This window comes from Cebus imitator, unplaced genomic scaffold, assembly GCF_001604975.1.
Source record: "Cebus imitator isolate Cc_AM_T3 unplaced genomic scaffold, Cebus_imitator-1.0 Scaffold223, whole genome shotgun sequence".
NCBI lineage: Eukaryota > Metazoa > Chordata > Mammalia > Primates > Cebidae > Cebus > Cebus imitator.
Window position 1 is genome coordinate 933,904 of NW_016107538.1, and position 6,031 is coordinate 939,934.

The 6,031-nt window shown below is 42.9% G+C and overlaps 1 long non-coding RNA gene across 1 annotated transcript in view; it reads right to left on the reverse strand.

Annotated features, from left to right (window-relative positions):
* Positions 1-378: 378 nt before the first annotated feature.
* The window catches only part of LOC119466729, a 26,004-nt gene continuing 20,351 nt past the window's right edge, over positions 379-6,031 (reverse strand). The window contains exons 3-4 of the long non-coding RNA XR_005195187.1: positions 994-1,265; positions 379-551 (exon numbers count right to left, since the gene is read on the reverse strand). This is a non-coding gene — a long non-coding RNA (uncharacterized LOC119466729). The remainder of the gene's footprint in view (positions 552-993; positions 1,266-6,031) is intronic.

The following is a 6,031-nucleotide window of genomic DNA, read 5'->3' on the forward strand; positions in this document are numbered from 1 at the left end:
CCCTATACCCATCGCTCTATTTGTCATACTATCTGAAATTACCTCTGCTCACAAATGTAACTGAAATGCCAAGACTTGAATTGATGGCAAGCAGAGGAGCTGCCTGATGTAAATCTACCCTCTCAGCAACCCTTCTCTAAGCTTCTAGCTTCTGGCAACACCACTTCCTCCCATCTGTTTCTGTAGACCCTGGGGAGGTCACTGCTCCTCCAGTTACTGATCTCCAGGCTACCTTAGAATCTCCCTTTTTCCTTTTTTCAATTTTTCCATAGGCATGCAACCAATTTCCTATATTAAATCCCCTCTGTTTGAAATACCTACTGTTCTGATGCAAGTAGCAAAGATAGAAAAAAAAGGAAAAGAATGAAATACCTACTGTGGATTCTGTTTCCTTGACTGATTCATTCCTCTTCAAGTCATCTTGACTGAGTCTCAGTTCCTTGAAATCCAAAGGTCTTGGACCATAACAGAGAGGTGCTGTGACTTGTCTACAGATATTAATACATTGCAGCAGATATTTGAATCCAGGTCAGTCTCCCCAGTACAACAGCCTGGGATCATACAGACAAAAAAAATTGGGGGGGTGGTGATGTGCAGAATGGATGAATGAACATGGTAACAACAATAAGCACTCTGTCTTCTAACTTCCTGCTCTTGGACAAAAACTGGACTAACCCTTTGCTACCTGCAGGACTTTAAATCTCCTTTCCTTCAGCAAAACACCCAGAGATCAGGCTCTTGTCCAAAGTCCTCTCACATCCTGTTCTGCAATTTCCTCTGAATAAAGTGATTGCACTATCCTTTTGCAGGAGAAGATTAGTCTTCTCAGTCGGGTGACAGGAGCCAAATGGGAGGTGAAGCATTCTGCCTTCGCTCCACCATCTGTTAACATAACCCCAAGCCACCCTCGGGTTTGTGCCGTCCCCGCTTGGCTTGCTCTGAACAGGGCTGCCGATGCCATGATTGCTTTTCTTTCAGTGTGTGAATATTCACTTTCTGAGTACAGCCCGTATTCCCACTTACTCCTCCTGACTCTTTAGAGGAAGCATCCAATATAATGTGCATCTGCTGGCTGAGCTCCAGTCCAGGAAGGACTGTGGCAAGGAGAGGCAACCAGAAGGAGCAACAGGGCAGTTTTTCACATTCAGAATTCTTTGTTTCTTTTTACTTTGTGGCTGCTTTCCACATGTTATCTTCAGTCTGGAATGTCATAAATATAAGGCCCACTGGGATTGAGTTGACTTCAATAAGACTACCCTTTATTGCTGCAAAAAAAAAAAAAAAAAAAAAAAAAAAAAAAAAAAAAAAAAAAAAAAAAACACAAGACCTGACGATTTCAACATACATCATACATCTCTTTGGAAACTCAGAAGTAATGTAAATATGATCATGGAATAGGGTCCAATATCCAAGCCAAACACCTCCCTTTGGATCTGCTCAGAAGAGAAGGGTGCAGGGGAGGAGAGTGACCTACCCCTGCCTACGACACCTGCACAATCTCATTTATGAATTTCACAATAAAGGTGAAATGGACGTTATGGTCCATGGTAATCACTTCTTTTCAAATCATTTTACACAACTGACATCACAAGAACCAAGAGAGTCAGGAAATGCAATCCCTTCTGACGTCTGCACAGAAGATTAACCACCTCAAAGAAATTAGGAAAGTGTCTTAATAACAGTGACTTGAAGACACTGCTATTCAGTATGTTAATGAAAAATCCATTGATGTTTGGCATTTATCAAATGTCAAAAATTAAATTTAGCTGTCCTGTGATTTTAATCAGTGTTAACCCAGTTAAGCCAGCTGGGTTAATCATAGCTGCCATGATTCAAGCAGACACCTTCATCTGCATATCTTTTCATGGCTAACATGCAGAGAAAGGTGTGAGTGGTATGTAAGAATTTCATGAGAAGGCAGTGTTTGAACTGGACTTTGAAGGAATTTGACAACTGTTCAAAGGAGAGACGCTCATTCCAAAAAGAATGAACAGAACATGCAAAGTGGTAGAGGTTTAAAAGAACAAGACACATTCTCAGAATAGCAAATAGTCCAGTTTGCCTGGAGAGTGATGAGATGAGAAGGGAGAAGCAGGCAGGGGCTTGGTGGTGGAGGGTCTCAAAGTCAGAGTTGAAATCATTCTATGGAAATTGGGAGTTATTAAAAGCTTTGGAGCAAAATGTGACATGATTATATCTGGGTTTTAGAAAGAACTGTGGGATCAGTGGGCAGAATGAAGGATGGAAGTGTGGGTAGAAGGATTCAGGAGATATTTCAGGGGTTTCTTGTAGGCTCTGTACCTTTATTTGAAACATCATAAGGTCAGAGAGAACAAAGTGAGCTCCTGTGACATTTCTGCTATAGATGTGAAAAGTATGATCAGATCACTAGATCACCGTGGTACGAATAAAGCTAAGGTTTATGACAGTTTGACAATACATGCAAAAGCAGATTTCACGCTTCTGTGATCTTTGGTAAAATCAAAGGAATAGCATTAGCACCCAGAGCGATAAAGGGTGATGCTAATGAGGATAAGGTAATGGGACTCAGTCTTCACAGAGCCTCATCAACCCCAGTGGGGAAGAAAGACATCTTGAGGAGTGGGATGTAGAGGGATGATGTGTGTAGGAAAAGTTAGTGGACAGTTTGCATAACTACCTGTGAGTAAAAGCACAGCATCTTTGAACAGAATTCAGATTCTGGAGTCAGACAATATGTGTGGTGGTTTTAAAATAGGTCCATGTATTTTTTTCAACACTTCTCCCTTAAAAAGGCAGCCTAAATCCCTTCCCCTTGAATGTGGGCTGTATACATATGAATGAATGAATGAATGAATGAATGAATGAATACAAGATGGAAGAACTGATGGTGTGTAACTTTCAAAAAAAGGTCATAAGTGACATTATAGCCTCTTTGTTGTTACCTCTCACTCTAGAGGAAGGCAGCTGCCATGTCACAAGAACACTCAAGCAACCCCATGGTGAGGAACTGGAGCCCTCCTTCCAACAGCCAGTGGAGAATGGAGGCTTGCAGCTGATAGGCATGTGAGTGAACCATCTGGGAAGCAGATCCTATAGCCTCAGTCAAGCCTTCAAATGATTGCAGCCCCAACCAACCAACCAATCAACCTCTTGATTGAAACCTCATGAAAGGCCCTCAGCCACAACCAAGCTAAGCCGTGAGTTCTTGGCCCACAGAAACTACAAGATAACATGTTTGTTGTCATAAGCTGCTAAGTTTTGGGCAACAGATAACTAATACATTTGGGTTCATATCCAGCCTCCAACATACATAAGTGAGTTTAAACTTCAGTTTTCTAAACTGTGAAATAAGGATAATGGAACACATATCCCAGAGTTAGTGTGAGGATTATGTGAGACAAGATACTAATAAAGCTTCCCCCTGACCTGCCAGGTATTGCTGATGGTCAAAACACCTGTCCACTTATAATCACAGTAAATAATTGTCAAGTGCAGGCAACCACTGGCACCTACTTTGACCCAGAAAGAATGAGTGCAGCTTTGGAAGTATGAACTGAATATTAAAAGTGTCATCATGGCCAGGCACGGTGGCTCACGCCTGTAATTGCAGCACTTTGGGAGGCTGAGGCAGGTGGATCACCTGAGGTCTGGAGTTTGAGACCAGCCTGGCCAACATGGTGAAACCCCATCTCTACCAAAAATATAAAAAATTAGCCGGGCATGGTGATGGGCACCTGTAATCCCAGCTACTCAGGAGGCTGAGGCAGGAGAATCGCTTGAACCCGGCAGGCAGAGGTTGCAGTGAGCCAAGATCATGCCATAGCAATCCAGCCTGGGCAACAAGAGCGAAACTTCATCTCCAAAAAGAAAAAAAAGTGTCATCGTTACCAGGTTCCCCCATTGGCCTCCAGGCTGACTATGGTTAACTGGAATTCTGGGAAAATGTTGTAAAAATAGAGGTCTTCATGACTTTGTTGACTTCAGAGTTACCACCACTATCATGGAAGGAAGTAACATGTTGATTCAAGACCAATATTTCAAAAGGAATACATTTTGAAAGAGTTTTGTATGTAAATTATCTTGCAGTTTTCTTCCAGTTTAATCTCTTTGCAACCACCATAACAACCAACATCCTGTAACTAGATATGGAGAGCATCTATCTGGGATTTTATCTAGTGGTTTTATCTTCTTGTGTCCTCCTGGGAGCATACCTCTGAGTGCTAGGACTGGAATGTGGGCACACCTGATATCTTGGCTCCAGTCCTCCTGAATGACTGAGAAACACTAACGTTACTTAAATCCTAATAATATAATCTCAGGATTGACACAACTTCACATCTGGCATTTGCACCATGGAGTATGCTTTTAAAGGGGAATATTCAAAGGGAATTGGCAAGAAAATGCAGCTTTATTTCTTTCTCTACAACTGATCTAATCTTCTTCACCATCCTCCATCCCTCTGGCTAACAAAGGGCTGGAGGTAGGGGAGAGGGAGAAGGATAAACCTTAAACTTTCCAATCAATAGTATTGTGGTCTCTGACAGCTTGATGGTCTCTTCTGAATAGCTCAGTCCCTTTCTGATACAATCTTCATCTCTCAGATTTCTTCCCGCTACCTCTGCTTCTCTTAGAGATGGTGTCTAACTGTCTGGGGGCTCCTGAGCCCTTGTGCTGAGAAAATAAGGGGACTTCTTCACAGAATGGGCAGCCAGACTGTCTGGTCTATTGGAGGGGGTCATGTTTACCTCCTTGGAGTCCAGGGTTCAAGCCATGCACACTCTGGGCCTTCATCCTCATGCCATGCCTTGGTGTGTCCTCTATACTTCCTGAGCTTCTGATCCACTGAACAGCACACACAGCACAGACAGGCCATGGGAGTCCACGGCATCTCCCCAGGCTTATATATCAGACCTCACTCACAGCCAAAGCTGTACCCTCCTTTCTAGTCTACAGTGGCCTGTCTCTGAGCCAGAGGCTGGGCTATGCCTTCAGAACTAGATCACCCCTCTGACTACGCCCGGGGGAATGGTCCACCCCCTTCATCTTTTTAAGTTCTCCAATCTCTATGAATCTTTCTTCAGCGTTGCCAGTTTAGGGGCATGTGACTGGAAGGGCACAAAGACTGGCATTTGATTGCCTTGCTTCCCCTCCATCCTTCTCCTCTCCACCCTTCTCCAGGTTGGAAGGGATGAGCTTCAGGTTCTTTTCTCATTGGCAAAGACTTCCCCTATACCAAATCCTCTTCTTCCTGGGCACTAGCCTGATTAAAGAAGAGGAACCCCTTCTATACTACCAAAGAAACTCTATGTGTTGACCCACCAGGCCTGGCTCTCTTAATACACAAACTCTGAAACAACTCAAACTAGAAATTACTGTATTAGTTCGTTTTCATGCTGCTAATAAAGACATACTCGAGACTAGGTCATTTATAAAGGAAAAAGGTTTAATGGACGCACAGTTCCGCATGGCTGGGAAGGCTTCACTATCATGGCAGAAGGCAAGGAGGAGCAAGTCACATCTTACATGGATGGCAGCAGGCAAAAAGGGAGCTTGTGCAGGGGAACTCCTCTCTTTAAAACCATCAGATCTTGTGAGACTTATTCACTGTCATGAGAACAGCATGGAAAGACTTGCCCCCATGATTCAATTACCTCCCACAGGGCCCCTCCCACAACACGTGGGAATTCAAAATGAGATTTGGGTGGGAACGCAGCCAACCCATATCAAAATATTACCCCTGTTATACAAATTCTGGAATAAATCATCCATTTGGGAGGCTAAGACTTGCATGTTTCCTGACCTGCAGAGAGCTGGCTGTGCTATGGAAACATGGATCTGGTAAGACTCACAATGATTTGAATAGCAGTAACGGGGAAATGTGCAGAAGGCCAGCACATAACTCTCATGTGCCTAACTAGTCTTTGTTTTTAGCACCTCCAAAATAAGAACATGAACCTACATGTTCTGATATAAGGGAGTGAAGTTTCAAATAGTGATTTCTTTTTTCTTTCTTTCTTTTTTTTTTTTTTTTTTTTTTTTTTTTTTTTTT